Genomic DNA, 18,998 nt, shown 5'->3' on the forward strand with positions numbered 1-18,998 from the left:
TTATTACATTTATATTTTATACTTGAAATAACGTAACCTCAAAATATACGCATATAAAGAGGCGCGCGAAGTATTCAAATCATAAGAATCGCCAGCATCGAAAGCTGGAAATATTAAAATCCCAATCTCTTGATTTTATTTCAAAGCAGTTAGCAGAATCGGCAGAATCGAGACAAGGCAGGGGACCTAGGCGCCGGAGACCCACTAATTTAGAAAGGCTTTGATCTAAATCGCGGAGCTCGGGGTAGGGGGATTTGTTGCATAGGTAGAAACAGTAGGCGAGCGGCAGTAGCAGCGAGAGCATGAATAGTGAAGGGAAAAAGATGGGGGATGATAAAAGAAAAAGAGAGGAGGTAAGCGAAGATGCGCAGAGGGGCAATGATGTTAAAAAAGTTAAGACAAAAAAAGAATGCCGGAGAGAGATAGGGATAACGGGAATATGTTTATAACGTGAGAAGCCCTTACAAAGGGATTTTGATAGGAGACTTGCGGAAGACTGCATGATATGAAGAGGCAAGGGGAGGAGGTAAAAGAAGAGTTAAGATAAGTAAGACAAAAGTGAGAAGAATAGGATCAATTATGGTAATGAGAGAAAGAGAAGGTATGTAATAAATTGGTAAGTATAGAGTATAAGCAGAGAGAGAATAAGGAGTTTATGAAAAGTAACATGAAATTGCTAGAAGAGAGAGTGAGCAAATTAGAAATAAGAAATGAGCCTAAGGTGCGAGAGAAAGGAAATTTGAAAGAAGTGAGAAAGTGCGAGGTGTTTAAACATGAGCAGAATGAAAGGTCACCCTTGAGACTGTTTGCGGTTTAAAGGAGAATAGAATAAGAAGAGTGAGTGAGCGAAGAGAAAAAAGAACATAATAGTGAGGAGTTTGATAGTAGACAGTGAAATGGCAGAGAAAGAGATCGGGAAGTTGATGAGAGACATCGGCGAGAAAGTCAGAGTGGAAAAGATAGGAATTCTAGGAGGGAAGAAAGAGGGCAAAGTGTGTATATTTTCAGTGAACTTAGGGAGTGATGCTGATAAATATAAAGTCATAGAGAAAAAAAGTTGTTTAAATAAAGAAATGAAAGAATCGAAGAAGATCTGACGTAGCTGGAAAGGAGAAGAAAGTGGCTACTCGAGCGAATGGCATGGGCTGAGAGTTATAGAGGTAATAGTATAAGGATTAGCAGAGATAGGATATGAGTAAACGGAGATATATGGATTTGGGACGATAAAGTAGAAGAAGTGAGGGAGGGTTGGAAGCAGGTAGTGAAAGAAGGAAACATACACGATAAAAAGGGGGATGCAAGTGTCACGTGATAGACTTAAAAGACTTTCCGTTAATCGTAATAACGAGATGTGGTGAACCAAAGCGCAGTAGAGGAAAGAAAAAAGGAAAGACAGAAAAGAATTTAAAAAAGGGTAGAAATTGAAAATTGAACATTGAAAATGGGAAAAGAAATTGAACATGTGCAACCGACAGAAAAAGAAGAGGGGTTTAGTAGAGGTTGGTGGGACCATTTATGTAAGGAAAGTAAAGATAGGATAAAGGAATGTGTAAGAAAATGGAGGAAAGGGGAATGGAAAAAGGAAAACTCAACAGGAGAAAAAGGGAGCACGAAAGAATAGTAGAGAAGAAAAGGCAGAAGGAGGAAGAAAGGTACATGGAAGAGGTAGAGAAAGCGGTAAAAGAAGTGAGGAAATGGGAAGTGGTAAATAGGGAGAGAGAAGGAAGAAAGGGTATGAATGAAGAAATAGGAATGAAACAGTGAACAAAGCACTTCAAGGAGCTGTTAGAAGGAGTGAAATATAGGATAAAGGAAGAAAGAAGCAAAGTGTACGATCGGAAAGAGGACATTGAAAATGAGATTAGTAAGCATTAGGAAAATAAAGCGATTGCAAATATGAAAAGAAGCAAAGCAATAAGGAAAAATGTCTTAGAAAATAAAGCATTAAAATATGGAGGATTAGGGGTGAGGGAAGCGGTGTGAAGGATTTGCAACAAGGTATGGAAAGAAGAAGAGTGGCCCGAGGAGTGGAAGACAGGGCTATTACTACCATTGAATAAGAAAGGAGAAGGCAAAAGGGTGGGGGACCATAAAGGTATCACACTAATGTCGGTCGGATACAAAATGTTTGCAGAATTGCTGAAAAGGAGGTTGGAAAGACAGGTGGATAAGAAGGGAAGTATGCTACACAAAAAACTGGTTTTAGAAAATAAACTAAACCTTAGGTAACTTCTACCCGCTCAACTATCTAGTCAATAGGAACCTTGGGCGGAAGAAATGGAAGTTAGTCGCATTGTTCGTAGACTTTGAGGCAGAATTTGGCTCAGTTAACGTGAGGGTCTTATGGTTAGTCATGAAAGAGAGGGGAGTAGACGAAGGTTTAACAGAGAGGACAAAACACATATTTGTGGACACTAAGATAAGGGCGAAGATAGGAGATAAGAAAGGTGAGGAATTCCGGACCGGAAAGGTTCTCAGACAAGGATATGCAGATGACGACTGCTAGTAGTGGATGATGAAATATATACGAGGTGTGTTCAAAAAGTAAGGTGACTTTTCAATTTTCGCGGGCTACGTATATTCAAGTTTTAAATTTTTTGTTTTGTTGTATTGGTACACTCGTCACGATCATATGCTCACAGTTTTGACTATATAGATCGTGTTGTTTTTCTGGCAGAGGCGTAAAAGGTTAGAAGGGTTTGGTGTGCTCGGCGATTTTCTTCTTTCGACAAAAATGGAGCAAAGAGTTTGCATTAAATTTTGTGTGAAAAATGGAATCCAGTGCTCTAAAGCTCTTGAAATGTTGACAGTTGCATACGGTGAGTCTACTTTGAGTAAGAAAAATGTGTATAGGTGGTACAAGCTGTCCCAAGAAGGCCGAGAGGATGTCGAAGACGAACCTCGCCCTGGACGTCCCAGCATGTCAACAACAGATGAATACGTTCAAGCAGTGGAAGAAATGGCGTTGAAAAATCGCCGAATTACCATCAGAGAAGTTGCTAAAGATATTGGCATATCGGTTGGCTCATGACATGCTATCTTTTCGGACGTTTTGGGTATGAGACGTGTGTCAGCGAAATTTGTTCCAAAACTGCTTAATTTTGATCAAAAGTTCCGACCAAAAACAGCACCACAGTCATGCCTAAGCCTCCATATTCACTGGATTTGGCTCCCAGTGACTTTTTTCATTTCCCAAAACTGAAGAGACCCATGAAAAGACATCGATTTTCAACGATTGAGGAGATAAAAACTGCATCGCTGAGAGAACTCAAGGCTATACCACAAAATGATTATCAGAAGTGCTTCGATGATTGGAAAAAGCGTTGGCACAAGTGTATTATATCTGAGGGGGATTACTTTGAAGGGGACAACATAAATATTGAGGAATAAATTAATATTTTTTGAGAAAACCATAAAGTCACCTTATTTTTTGAACACACCTCGTATGAATCTGTTGATGAGACTTTTCGAAGAATATGTGAGAGAAAATGGTTTAACAGTGAATATTAACAAGACGAAGATGATGACTTTTAAAAATAAAAGGGGTAGATTAGAGTATGAATAGAAGATAAATAGGGTGCTGTTGGAGCTGGTAGATGAGTTTTGCTACCTTGGATTTACGTTCGAAACGAGAGGAAGAAGCGAGCTGCAGATGAGAAAGAGATTGCAATGCGCAAGTAAAGTAATGAAATAAGTATGGGGTATAGGAAAAGAAGGTTCTAGGCCGACTGTGAGATGAGTGTGTGGATGTTTTATGTATTAATATGGTCAGTGTTGAGCTATGGAGTGGAACGTTGGGGATGGAAACAACATAATAGTGTTGAAAGTTTGCATAAGAGATTTTTGAGATGGGTTATGAGAGTGAGTAGGAGCTTCATAGGTTATATGCTGAGGGAAGAAACAGGTCAAGAAAAAATAGTGTATTAGGTAAGTAAAAACAGCCTGCAACTTCAAAAAGAAACTAAAAAGGGGAGAGAGAAGAGAAATTGCACAAGCGTGTACCCGTGAGGTTATGAATAAACAGAGGAGGGGTAACGTATGTGGTGCAAAATGGAAGAAAGAGAGATATGAAATGAAGTGTGAATGTAGTATACACGTGAGGGGTAGATAGTGGGAGGAAAAGAAGACAGAGATAAAGTCAAGGTATCTAAAGATATACAAAAGACGCAGATTCAAGGTGCAGCTGTTGGTATAAAATGGTTAAGCGACATGGAAAACCAGAGTACCTGAAAAAGGTTAAAAAGAAGAGAAAATGGGACAGAGTAATGAGATTCCGCATGAGTTAGAGTGTAAGAGCATGCACGTATTAGATGATTGAAGAAGACAATGTTTGTAAAGTATGTAGGTATAAGCAGGAAACATGGTTGCACATGTTAGAGTGGTGTGTAGGGGTCGAAGGAAGAGGGATGGGTACAGAAGAGAAAATTAAATGGATTCTGAATGAAAATTGTCAGGGGGAGGAATGATTAAAGAAGCTAGAAGATCTGTGAGAGAAAGCTGGTTGCACAGGATAGAAAAAAATGTCTCCGAAAGAAGGAGAGTTACGAAGTGGTGTTGAGGACTAGCGTCAGAATTTAAAATTGACAATGGTAAGAAGAAATGGAAGCTCAGGGTAAAGTCGCAAGTGGTTAGAAGTAAGAACGATAATTTAAGGCGGTATAAAGCGAATAGTTCGTAAGATAGTATAAGGCCTGTTTGTAAGAATACATGTAATGGTTATGTGAATACTATCAAACCCGTAAAAGGGAGAGAGTGTAAACAAATAAATATTACTATTTTTAAAATCTCTAATTATTTCAAGATTATTAAATCTTATGCAATTATTATTTTCCATTTCAGAAGTCTATTTTAATCTTGGGTGGAATGAATTGAAAAAATGTAATTTCGAGTATATCAAGTTGGAATAATTAAGAATTAATCATGCACGTAACGCGTATAAGCTTTAATTTCCAAGTCAATTCTTGAACAGACATACGGTTCTAAATCTTGTATTACTACTTGAGGTAATATGCCCGATACGGGAGATCTCGTAGAAGTTCCGAACGATTATTTATGAAGAAGATTAGGAAATTGTAAAATAATAAAGACTTAAAGATGCGAAATGTCTTTTTTAAATGAATTTAAAGGTATGTGAGTATAACGACTAACAAAACACCATCTGCCTTCTATATTATTTAAAACCAATTCAAAAGACATTTTTGTAAATAATAATGTGAAGTCGCAAGAAGTCATGATGTACAGTTTGTAATCTGGCTTATGAATTTGAGTCTGGCCATGAATTCTAGGTAGATTTAAATTAGTTGTAATAAGGTCTCTGCTGGAAATATTAGGATTAGAAAATTTCTTATTCTTGCAACTACTAATCAAATTGAACGTTTTGCTCTGTAGTTTCCTAAAAAATTTTATTGGCAATTAAATTTGGCATTCCCTTCATCAGCCCTAGTTATTATGATATTTCCATTTTTTATAAAGCAGTTAGTAAGTATAATATTTTTAGCAATAATCCGATCAATTTTCGAAATTTGTCTGGATTTTTAAAAAATAATTAGAGGCCAGTGAAAAAGTCTTTCGTAGAAATTCCTCATGTGAATTATCTGTTAGTTTTTCAATATCAGACTTAAATCCTTAATTACACAGACACACACAAAAAAAGAAGTTATCTGAACTTTTGACCAGACCATGTTGTTCTTATGTTTTTATGGTCGCTGAATCAGAACCCAGTGGTCGCCTGGTACCATCAGGTCAGGGCTTTTTTCTAACCTCAAAAAACACTCAAAAATAGCCAAAACAGCTCTTTTTGTTCATAAAAATTGTAATTCGACCACATTTTTGCAGGGTTTTCGAGTTACTGAATTCGAGTATAATGTTGTTTAATACCTGTTTAGAGTTTTTGTACTACTAATCTTAAAACTGCCTTCAATTAGCCAAAATAAACGACCTTCCAGTTGTAGGGGCCTTTTTTACTCGGAAAGGTCCAAGTTTGTTTCTAACCTCAAAATATACCCTCCCTAAATTGCCAAAGCAGTGCATTTTGTTATTCTAATATGACCAATAGCCAAATTTTCATTTCTTTAGGTTACTTTCATTGATCCTATCTTTTCTCGTATCCCTTTGCGTCACAAATCCTGACTAACCAAGGTTAAACATAATCTGAAAAGTCGCCTCAATCCGCGAGCCTAGCCGATCCGTTAGTTCGAATAGGAGAAATGACTACGATGTTTGGAAGCATACGACACTAGAAAGTTGATGAAACAGCGTTCAAACAGGATGTTTTCTCAGAAGAAAAATTTCAGTTACCATGGGTCAGGCGTGAGTGCTGACCTGAGAATGTACCAAAATTTTATCTTCTAGTTATTCGAGCCCAAATATAGATGAAAAACGTAGACAAGGTTCGTTTTCAGCCAAAAACTGGCTGGTTGAGCTATTCCGAAATTCCTTTTTGTGATTAGGATGAAACTCTGACTTGGAGAGCACAAACTAACCCCGAATTCGGATTTAGCGACAAAATAAACTTAATATTGTCGTATGCGTCCTAACATCGAGGCCGTTGCCCGTTTTCGAACTAAAGGATCGGCTAGGCTCGCGGATAGAAATTACTTAAGGTAAGTTCGACTTTTTTGGGTTAGCCGTGATTTGTGACACGAAGGAATACAAAGAAGATAGGATCAATCAAAGTGACTTTAAAAAATACAAATTTGGCCATTGGTCATGTTAAAGCTAACAAAAACCGACTTCTTTGGCATTTTTAGGAGGGTATATTTTGAGGTTAGGGATGGGCTTGGACCTTTCCGAGAAAAAAAGACCCGGATCCACACTCAGCTACACAAAAAACATAAGATAACTTCTTTCAGGCTTATTTTGCCCATACAACTGGGAGATCGTTTATTCTGGTTAAGTGAAGGCTGTTTTGAGGTTAGGTTTGACGGTTTTGAATTTACGAGCAGAAAGTCTCTTAACAGGGAATAACCAGCATCATGCTCCAACCTAGTGAGCTAAAAAACCTGCAACAATGAGGTCGAGTTACATTTTCTATCAACAAAAAGAGCAATTTTGGCTATTTTTAAGTGTTTTTTGAGGTTAGAAAAAATCCTGACCTGTTGGGGCCAAACGGCCAACGAGTACTGATTCAGAGACTTCAAAAACATAAGACCCACATGATCTATTTAAAAGTTCAAAAAAACTTTTTTTTGTGTTTCTGTGTTATCAATCAAATATGTTCTTGTTTATTTGACACGGAAGATTAAAAATATTATTTGATTTGGAATGAACATGAAATATCTATTACTAGAAGAAAAGCCACAAGGCTCTCAAGGCCGATGAGTCATAAAAACCTGCTTTAAATTTTACCTACCTTTTTTTAGCTCCCCATTTTTTCCTACCTCCAATAGTTCTCTATATACTTGTAGAAAATGACAATTTCATTCTTTTAATGAAACAATTTATATGCCTGTAGTTGGCGAGACAGACTGATTTTACTTTTCAATTTAAAACTCAGTTATTACAAAATTACAAGTTTTATCGGTTGTAAAATTTTGATACTTAGTATGACAAGTCTGCCTCGTCTCGTCTTGACATACCTACAGCAATAAATTCAAGAAAAGTCTTATATCTCCAATGTCTGGCGAGTAAGCTATAACCATGTAGCATGAACTTGAAAAAGTATTGAAAGAATTAAGGACAAAATAAAGAGAAACTATTTTTACCTGGGATATACACGCTGAGTACTTAGAACACATACTATTATAAGGCTCTGGGCACGCGACAACGACGTATCTCTACGGACATAATGCGGCTCTAAGACTTCTTTCCTCCTATCTTTTTCGCTCTTTCGATGCTGGCCATGATCCACTTCTGCAAAAGGCTCCATGGGAGAATATATCTGTTGTCCGAAATGACAAGTGCTAATTTTTCTGGAACTAAGATTTTCGGACAGCAGTCTCCATTGCATGCTCGAGGCCTGGCATTATTCTCCAAGACTTTGAGAAACGAACTACATTTTTTATCGATTTCTCGGCTCGAACCGATTACAGCTTTATTGCCAAGTAGAACGATAAGGATGAGAGGTATGAAGATTTTAAAGGGGAGCTGCAGCGACTGTAACCAAAATATTTGTTTAAAGTAATTTTCCTTGTCAGTGGTGCGCTTGGAGGTGCAAAACTATAACTATTTTGTAACATCAAAGCCATACTCGTGCGCCAAAAACATATGAAGGCACATCCAAGGGTGACAGCTTTCTGAACCCACAGTGCCGGTGCTTTGGCATACTTCTGAGATGCGGTTATGGCTTTAAGGTTACGAACCAGTAATAGTTTCGCACTATTGAAACCACTTATCCCAAGGACAATTACTTTAACGGAATATTTTGGGAGCAGTCCATGCAGCTGCCTTTCAAGGTCTTGGTACCCCTCCTCCCCCTTCTTCTCATTTCTCGAAGTCTTGCAGAACGATGTCAGGCTCGAGTGTGCAAAGGATACTGCTGTCCGAAAATCTTTGTTCCCGAAAATTTCGCACTTCTCATTTCAGACAACGAACTCCATCTCCCTCTGAGCGTTTGGTAGAGCAGAATCACGGCCAACACTGTAGAAGTGACAAAGATGGTAATAAAGCACTCTCAGGACCGCGTTATATCTGCAGAGATAATGCACCTATCGCTGCAAACTTCTTGACATAAAATAGGTCATGTTATACTTAGGTATAAATGACAACATCCTGGATTGTGAAAATGAAACCCTCGGTACCTTTATTAAGTTCAGATGATCTCAGGAAAGCAAAAGTTCGCTCCTTCGACAAGGACTGCTCTTCTTCATATCTGTGAAAGTTTTCGTGCCTTCTCTTCTCGAGTAGCTGTTAAAAAATGTTTAGCATCTGCTTCCCCTACTACGTGTTGTAGAAGTAAGGAATCTAGATGGAGTAATGCACTTTCCTTACTTCTGATGTTAAAATTCAGGGCAATGGTCTCGAGCGCCTGCTCCTTGGCTGTGTAAAGCAGATCTCATCACTTTCAGAAGGTGTTGGCTGCCACGCTAAGTGTTTGACTGCCAGGAGGTTTTTCTGTTGTTTTTTTAGGTTTCCAAGAATCATGCGTAGGGTAGCGGTTGTTACGGTTACGACTAATTACGACATATCGTTCACATCAAAGGCTCTGAATGTTGCCTGTCTGATCTATCCCTTAACAGCCACTAATAGCCAAGACTGCCAATGGCTCCATTCTGGTGAGACATAATGTAAAGGAACATTCCTTTGCCAATCATCTCGTGTTGTATTGCGTCCATCACAGACTGTAACCCGCCCCCGGCCAGATCCGGTCGTTGCCCTTATAACAAACTCCTAATTATATGTCAGTGACTGACATAATATAAGCTTGAAGAGCATATAAAAAAAATCAATATATCTTGTTTTACATTCCAAAACAGTTAAATCCCTTCTTTTACAGAGAATTCGACAAAAAGTGCCCAAAATGGCAAAAAAATTTCGCAATCGAGTACAATTTTCGATTTTTTTCCGCAATATTGGCACCATTATTTTGAATTTTTGAATGGATGCTAAATCGAAAGACGTTAAATAGAAAAAAAACCTGACGCACTATTACGTCAATGCCAACGAAGGGGTTATGCTTGTTTTAAGAAAATAAACTCAAAGGTGGCCAAAATTATGTAATATTTAAAGCTATAGACCTTTATGGACTTCTTTTAAGATAATCTAGGGAAATAAATTCAGTAATTGACTTACATAAAGACATAACTAAAATCAAGGTCAGCATGAAATTTAGACTTTTGTAAAGTCGTAAGAGTGTGATAATTGAAAAGGGTTATAATTCATCTTATCATGATTGCAGCTATACGGGGAACTTCAAAACGAGCCTAAGGTGTCACCTGGAAGATATAAGAGTATATAGGGTGCTTACTGCATTTCAAGAGAACACAATATTTAACGCCTGTCTCATAATCCGAGACTTTTTAGTGTGCTAATAAGAAAGCTGATAGCATTGTTGACTGTTTCCGAAGACTATTCGCAGTTATATAAACTGCATTATTATTTTTTAATTATTGCATTCTTTTGATTTTTAAGATTTTTTTGTTTTTGGGCATTTCCTTTTTATTGATATTGGTTGCTAACTGGACACTGTGCTTGATTTCGAATCCGTGCTAGTAGTCTTAAAAATAGCATCAGAATGTGGCGACTCCATCGTCTGAACATACGTATATTAAAATTAAACTCTGTTGCTTAAAAATTCGTTTTTAAATAATTGTGAATCTTAATATTGCTGTAACACACCTAAATCTGGTTCAAATGAAATAAAATAAAAAAATATATTAGAAATAAATCAAATGTCGACTTAGGTCTACATTTTCTAAAGGTTTCGAATTTACGCGCCAGCTTAGTTTCTATGTTTTCAAGTCTTGGGTTGCGAATTGTTCGGACCAAAAGAATATCACATAAAAGGTTGATCAAATTCGAACGTGTTCAGTGTTCAAATGTGACGATTACAAAAGATATAGATACAATATATACATATATATATATATATATATATAGCTAAAAATCACAAAAAACGAAGCACTTCTTCAAATTTCAACAGCAAAAAATTTTTTTAAGATTTAAATTATCAATAAAAATAGTTTGAAGCAATTTTATTTTTAACTGTGTCCGGATAAAAATTATTTGAATTACCTCCTGACTGTAAAATTGTAAATCTAGGTACACTCGAAAATATATCTACCTTGTTTAGACACCGAAAATTATTTTTGTTGTAAAATAAAGAGCAATCTGTCACTTTTAAATATTTTCTTATAATTCAAAGGCAATCAAAATTATTTTAATGTCAAGATTCCTTATATATTATTATTGCATTATATTGCAAATATATTCCGATTAAAGTATATTACACATTATATGGTCAAGTAGTCGAGGAATTTACCATGAATCTAAGAAAATAGTGAAAAAGTCGATCTTCTTCGATTTTTTCAAACTATAAAGTAAATGAGGAAGGGTAAAAAATATTTGAATGGAATTATCGCTATACAGGTATAAATCGAATTGATTTGAACTATTTTTTATTAATAATTTAAATCTCAAAACAAATTTTTTGCTGTTTAAATTTGAAGAGGTGCTTCGTTTATTGTGATTTTCAGCTATATCTACAATGCGGAGACAGACAGTTGTTGACTCCGAAAATTAAGTTTTCATTGCTATTAGAGCTTCGCACAAACAACTTGTTTCTTCGATACCCAATAATACTCACTCAATAATACTAAAAATTTGTAAAATAAAAGCGTTACAGTATAATCTGAAATGTGAATGAAGCACCTCATTTTGAATTATTTATTTCGAACCGAGAGATGAACAGGTTTGCTTTAGACAGTTACATTTAAAATTTGGTATCAAACCTAGAAAAAATGACTTTTTGATCTATACTGCTCAAAGGTGGAAATTTATTGGATATGCATTGATTCAATTTAGAAAGTATGTGTGAAATAAAAGAGGTAGGAAATCATGAAAGATTCCCACGAAACTGTTGCAGGTGGAAAGACATAGCTTCGTGTTTCGGGTGATAATTACGCCAAATTCAAAGCCCAATACTAGTTCAATTTACGCTTTGTTCAATCTTTTCTGAAGCCCGTGAAAATTAATTAGTTTTGCTCCTACGTCTGAGCAATTACTGACGTGAATGGGGAAAAAGAAAATTAAGACAGAAGTTGTAGATCTACAAACTAACTCTAATCGTTATAGACTCTTTTTTTAAATTCAATAGAATTTTATATTAGGAATGTATCGGGTGATAAAGCGCGGTGTTAATGGTAGAATGGGCCAAAAAATAAACTTCTTTCAAGCAGCATAACATAAAAAGTTTTATTAAAATAATTTATAATAATTTTTATAATTTTTATAATTTTTATATTACATTTTATTTTTGGGAAGGATAATGTCTTCCAAGCCCGGCGGGAGGTGTAATGACCGTGAAGGGCTAGGAATCAGTCGAACGACAAGATTTATTACTTCCTGTTTGACCTAGTCTCTTGGCTGACACTGACAGTCTTTGCAGCCAAAGACTGCTTTCTGGTGAGCCCTGTCCTTGACCAGCGATTCCCAAACTTTTTTTGCACTTTTTGAGGAGCGGTAGGGCCGCCACCGTCAAATGTTTTCACAAAACTGGAACCCAAGAGAGATACTCGACGCCAGTCATTCGTGCTCGGTTGCTTGCTTCGCTGACCTTTTCGTTTTCAGAGAATTAGAGCCGGTTGAGAAAAATGAGAATTTGCTTAAATATTAATCCATAGAATTTTAATAAATTGCGCTGGATTTTTCAGTTTATGACATAAACGTTAAAAAAAGGCACAAGAAAATCGGATAATAACTTTAAGAGTTATCGCACTTTTGTTGCACTCACAAGGTTTGTAAATATTGCATTCATTAGTTCGGATATTAACCGATTTTCAAGAACTTTGTTTTTATTTTCTTAAAATTATATCACTAAACTCATTCAACTCATTAAAATTCAATTGAGCTAAGCCTTTATAATTTCAGTGATTATAATTTCATAGCAATGAAAGGGTCATTCGTGGTAGGTATACGAAAGTTGACGAAAGCCAGCCCTCTGCTCGCAGCGGGGAGCTTGCCTCGGAGCCTGCTTAGCTGCCCGGCCCGGACTGGCCCGGGGCGGTTTCCCCCTGCTGCCGGCAGAATCATATGCCGGCGGCACTTGTCTGGGAAACGCTGCCCTAGACTTACTAACATTGAAACATTTTAAAAGGATATTATACATTAAATGAATGTTATATCTCTAATGTTTAGAACGTTTTAGCTGTATTGCAATCTGACTGATATATTCAGGAACACATTCACATATTTGACCTTCACTGCCTTTATTATAAATAAATTATTTTGCAAGTTTCTATTTGTTAAAGATTAAGATATTAATAGATTTTACTAAAATTCGCATTTGAAAATTGTAAAGTGAATATATATAAGCTAGAAAATATTTTTAATCAACTAAATTTTTAATCACTAAAAGCAGAAGTTAAGATTTTTTCAATTTTAAGCTGAACCATTGTTTCCCTTAAGAAAAAGATAAGAGTTTAAATTATTTATAATATATAGACAATATATTATAAGTACATATAACTATAAATGAATAATATATAAATAATAATAAATCAGGTTATATAGGATTGTTAGGATTTCTAGAATTGCATAAGTAGCTCAAATTGTTAGGATTACATGCGTAGCTCAGATGTGAACTTTAAATTGTCATATCTAAGTGAAAAATAAAGATAACGGGATAAACTCAAGTTTATTAGTTTATTAGGATTCGTTGAACATTTTCGACAGAAAATCTACTAACAATCCTATATAATCTCAAATATATGTAAAGATCGCTTTTTTCAAATTTATGTTAGGATATCTAAAAAACCTGAGTTGATCGAGAATTTCTATTGCCAGATTCGGTTTCAGGGACCCAAAACCTACACGAAATTACTATTCGTGTTCAACCCAAGAGAGTCGTATCGACCTGTGAATTTATAATATATGTGACGTGCGCCGAAGAAAGGGAACTTAGTCTGAAAAGTGAGATTTTTCAGATCTAGGAGTCAAAGTCGACCCGACATATCAAGCTTTCAGGAGAGAGGGAAGACTCACGAAATATTCTCTCTCCACTTATCACTCCATTCTCGCAGAAAGAGATAGGTCGTAGAGGCGGCTCACGGACAGGGTATACATGAGACGCGTGATGTAGTGGCTAGTGGTGGGAGGTGTTTCACGGAATCACGAGCTCTCGATCGATAGCCCGATTTCTCAGGTATTTAAAAACTCTACTATTAGCAATAATTACGCTCGGACTTTTTTTCCGATGGTTTCTTTAAAAGAAGCAGGTTAACAACCATCGAAAGGTGTAAAAACCTCGATTTTGATTTCTTTAGAGTGAGTCCCCTTTCTTCAGGGCACGTCACATATATAAAGGATAATTTCTCCAAAATAATCGTCAATCAATTGAATGCAACAAGCATAAAATATCACCGTTTAGTATAGACTTATCAAATTGTATTGGATATATCAGTTCTGAAAAAATGGATTACTGGATATGTGCGAGAGCCTTTTTTTTATCAGAAAATACATTTTTCTTAAGCAAAAGAAGAATTTAGCTTAAATTTGAAAATATATTAACCTTTCCCTGTACTATCTGCAAACATTTGAATGGCTTAAAAAATAAAAACTTGCAAAATAATTTATGTATAATAAAGACGGTAAAAGTTTAATATTTAAATGTATTTGTTAATAATTAAAGTAGATTGCAATTAAGTTATGACAATCTAATAAGAGGGCTTTAATATTAAATTATTATTGTAATCCAGGGATCTGTAGAACTAAATACATAGAATTGAGTGTTAGCGCTTTATTCTAAAGACATGGTCGGAGTAGAATGGACGCTCCAAGAGCTTAGATATTTAAAGGCAGTAGGGCTGATTCAAGCCTCAAACACCCCTTTGTAGATTGTTTTTACCCCGAGAAAACATTAATTTTTTTGAGCTAGTGTCTCGCTTAATCCTTCGCGCACTTATTGTATTTAATGGTTCAATCTCAGCGGAATCTGTAGATGCTGTTGTCCTGTAAGTTACAGTTTGAGCTACATTTGACATGATCACATTATTATTTACGCATAACGTTTATATGCACATTTTAGGTCGGCATCATCTAATTAATATTGGTATACCGCATTTCCATAACGAAAACAATGTTACTAACGCAATGGCGGCCTAACCTAGGTACGATAGAACATCAGTTATTTTTTCAGTCTTTTAAAAATATGAACATTCTCCTGCTTATTAGGTACTACATACAATGTTCTCTTATCATCTAGGAATGTGGTCTGGATTTTTGTTTTGCTTTAAGAATCAGACGGTGGACTTCGTATGTTTGAGTTTCAAGTTGGGGAATTTTAACGCTAAATGGTCGCTCTAAATTAATATTGAGCTCTAAAAATCTAAAAAAAATATGTAGGTATTCTTCAAGCTTTTTAAAAAAAGGTTTAATAGTTTTTGACGACCCAGAAGTTGCTATGCATATAGATTTGAAATTTCGACTTTGAATAGAAAATAGAATAATAGTCGTAATCAAAAAGCAAAACACCACCGGAATCGTTGGAGCCATATCATGAATGAAAAAATTTCTAAAAAATGCAAAAAAAGTCAGTTTAAATATTGTTTTGCCCCCTCTGCGCACACACCTTTTCGATATCCCATGGCACATACGGATTTGATTATTTATCCTTCATTATAAAAAACCAAAAGCCCTAAAGGAAAAGTGAAGATAGTTCTGGATTCTTCTTGGCAATATCTCCAGTTTTATCATTTTGAAAACAAATAATTATTGAAACAATTATATTTTCATAATTTTTAAGAATTTATTTAACAATTCTGGTAAAAAATTCAGAGTTAGTGAGTGAAAAATAACATACCTTGAAGTATCATGAATGAAAAAAAAATTTGAACAATGCAAACAAGTTAGTTTGAACATTGTTTTTGCAAAGTTGAAGTAATTAACAGACTATGCGAAGAGTTTGAAAAATCATTTGGGTGAATTTCACCCACAATGACCATCTAGGGTTAATCGATTATAAAAATCGCTTGTTTTAAACGTATATATTTATTTGAGCAATATCTACTATAAATCTGAAAATATCAGTAGCAAAATGATTGTAATTGATTGGCCTGAACATGTACTCTTTTATTGTCCAGAAACACTGTACAATAATTATTGTAATTTTTAATTTCTACTATTGTGCCAGGGCCTAGCCAATGTGTATCTAACTTTGATATTTTGCAATTTTTAGAAGTTAAAGCCATATCTCCGATATTGAAAATAGTTTGAGGGATAACTACATATGCGTTTGTCTTAAAACTCTGGTAATTTTTGTTTCTCTTTCTCATTTTTTTCGCTTCACTGATGCAGATCTCACGGCGCTTTATCCGTTGTGATACGAACTCCGAGTATTTTAAGCTGCCAGTCGTCGCTAACACGGAAGGAATGATAGCATTTTGTCCAAAATTTATTTCGAAAGGTATATATCTAGTTCCCTCATGTACTGACGGATTAAAACACATAGTTAGTAATTTAAAACTTTCGTCCCAATCATTCTGATTTTCTTCCATTGAAGTTTTGATAAGGTCTTTTAATATTGCATGCGCTCTTTTCAAACCGCTGGTATTCCGCAAGTGAAAGGTACTATTATTTATGCATTTGATTTTGAAGAGGTTTTTGAAATACAAAATTACTTCCGGGACCAGGAGTTCTGCGATAATTGACTAAAAGAATGTAGTCTTATGACAACTGCGTTGGAATTGTGCTTAGATTCTTATAAAGTTTTACCGATTATTTACCTTCGAAGTTCGGATTTATTTTCTGTTTTATTTCCTTTCTGTTTTACTTTTATTCGGTATTATTTTATTTTTTATTCATTTGCCAATTCATATATTTTTCTCGAAGTAATATGTTGAGTTCTTCATCAATTGCATTCATCAATTGTGGTTCAATACTGACATGTAAACTTGAAGGACTATTTGGTTCTATACATAATACTAGTTTCACTGTCCCCTTATATATCCATTAGTTGTTTTAGCATTTCACGTGGCTGAATCTTGTACGGATTGCCTCTGTGCCTTTGTAAGTTCTTAATAATAAATTAGTAGTATTTTGGAGAAAGCATCGGCTGCTTTGTTATCTTTCCTTTCCAGTACTCAGTCACATAGAAATATTGCTCCCGCTTAAGTCTCGAATTGAACAGTATTATGGAAGTATCTGTATCGTTAAATAGACAAGTGAGGGCCTGATGATGTATTCAAATTCTGAACTTAGGCGTTTTTCTCACCATACGATGACTGAAACCTCTTTTCCTGTAGAACTGTAATTTTATTCTGCTTTATTAGGTACCCTGAATATGTAATAGACTAGGTGTCTGTCTTGTCAGGAATCTGCGCCTAGACCCTTATTTGAATCACCTGTAGTTAATTTGAACTATTTTTTGTAATAAGGATACCGCCAGTCCGGGAAGGAATATCATTCTTTTTTTAGAATTTTGAGTGCTTTTTCACAGTCCGGTGTGCAAGTAAAAATTACTTTGCTTTTTTATAGTTACGTTAGGAGATTTGTGGGATTAGGCTTCGTTCATTCCACTCATTGTCAATTTTTTAAAGATGATGACTAAAAGATGATTATATTCCTTAAATGTGGATTCGAAAACCACGATATATGAATGCAATATTCATCATGCCTTAGAAAATGTCTGAGGCATTGTTTTCCAACCCATTGTCAGCAGCCCAGCACGTTCAATTATTTTTAACCGGACTATATTTTGTAATAGCATTGTTCTTCCCACGAGAAGCTAGGGATTGGGGGTTTATCAATGTCTGTAGAGCATCTTATTAAGGTTAATGCTACATACACTGACAGGTCGCCGGTCTCCTAGAGACACTGTTCGAGACACCTCACCCAGGTACCATTTAGCTTTCGGAATAATTCAGCTCCCGATGTTGGGTCGGGCAACAATGCCGACTACCATAGAGTTGGGGAAGCAATCAAGGCAGAGTTGATTTGATGGCCTCGCAAAATTTTAATAATTTGAAGTGGACGGATCAACTCAGGGACGGCCTTCTGAAGTGCCATGATACCATTTTGGCTCCTGAATGAAAAGGTTAGATAGTGCGACTGCAGGCCCTATGGTGCGAAAAAAAACCCAGAGCTCTCCCATTTTTCTCATAAACGACTTCGAAACCGTGAGCAAGATAGTATATGTCCTGCATTCAACGTGTGAGTTACCATATAATATCTAGCAGGAATTTCAGCGGAAAGTTTCGATAGTTCGCGTGCGAACTACGGATCCGTTATCGCTCACTTAACAAGTCAAAGCTGCTGACCATTAGGCATAATTGGTTGACAGAAGACGGGTACTATCTGATGCTAGAAGAAGTTTAGAGCGGAGAGAGAGATGACTCAGAAAAAAACCAACAGCTTTTTTCTGACTCATCTCGACTCTTGAAAGACCTTCCAGTTACTGTCGGCCATCAACCCAAACAAGAGCAGGTTGAAGCCTTTTGGGGAGAAGTCTACGAACTTCATCATTCACTCATCATTCACCGGCATCTGGCCTGCATTTCTAGAGTCATATGTGTGAATGAGACCTCATAGACACATCATATCTAGAGTCGGAAGTGCCTATTCCGGAGTTTTTGGTAGAAGAGCGCGCAGTACTCCTGTCAAAGATGTGCAACTCAGCTGATGCAAAGAATTACAGGCCCATGACTTGTCAAAATACGCTGTATAAGATCTCCATAGCTTTCCTAAATGATCGGATTGTTCGGAAAATCGGATCTGTGTGGCAAGAAATGTATGAACAACGCGGCTAAAAGAAAGCCGTAGCAGGATGTCGGTGAGACGTGTTTTGTGGTGAAATTTTACCGCAATTTCGCTGGCAGAAGGTGCAGTTTTTGAAATTAGCACCCGTTTTCGGCCAAATCCCACAGTTATCCTTATTATATATATAGGTAAACTGCTAGTTGCAAGTGTGCGTGCGACCCCGAAAAAGAATTCTTCCTACCGCGATAACCTTACCTTGCTTCGAACGCGCAAAATATTTTAAACATGCATTTACGAATGCGTTTATTAACCTTAATTTATGTGAAATTCAAGTAAATGTTTTGAATTCATTTAATTCTTCTGAAAGAAAGGAATTCTTTTCAACTGTTTCCAAAGTCACCATTTTGGATCAAAGGGTTAACAAGTCGTGAATAAGGATTTACACGTCTTTTTTAATTCATAAGAATTCTGTGAATGTCTTTGAATTCAGTTGAAGTCCATGAATTCAGCTGGAATCTTTACAACTTTTTTGCAAATTCGAGACGCAAAAAGGAATACGTTTTATCTTTTAAAATTTCTGGATAAAATTGCTTGGGCTAAAAAAAATAGCTTTCTCTGTTGATTATATCTCAAAACTGATCCATTTGATA

Source organism: Belonocnema kinseyi, chromosome 4 (assembly GCF_010883055.1).
Source record: "Belonocnema kinseyi isolate 2016_QV_RU_SX_M_011 chromosome 4, B_treatae_v1, whole genome shotgun sequence".
NCBI lineage: Eukaryota > Metazoa > Arthropoda > Insecta > Hymenoptera > Cynipidae > Belonocnema > Belonocnema kinseyi.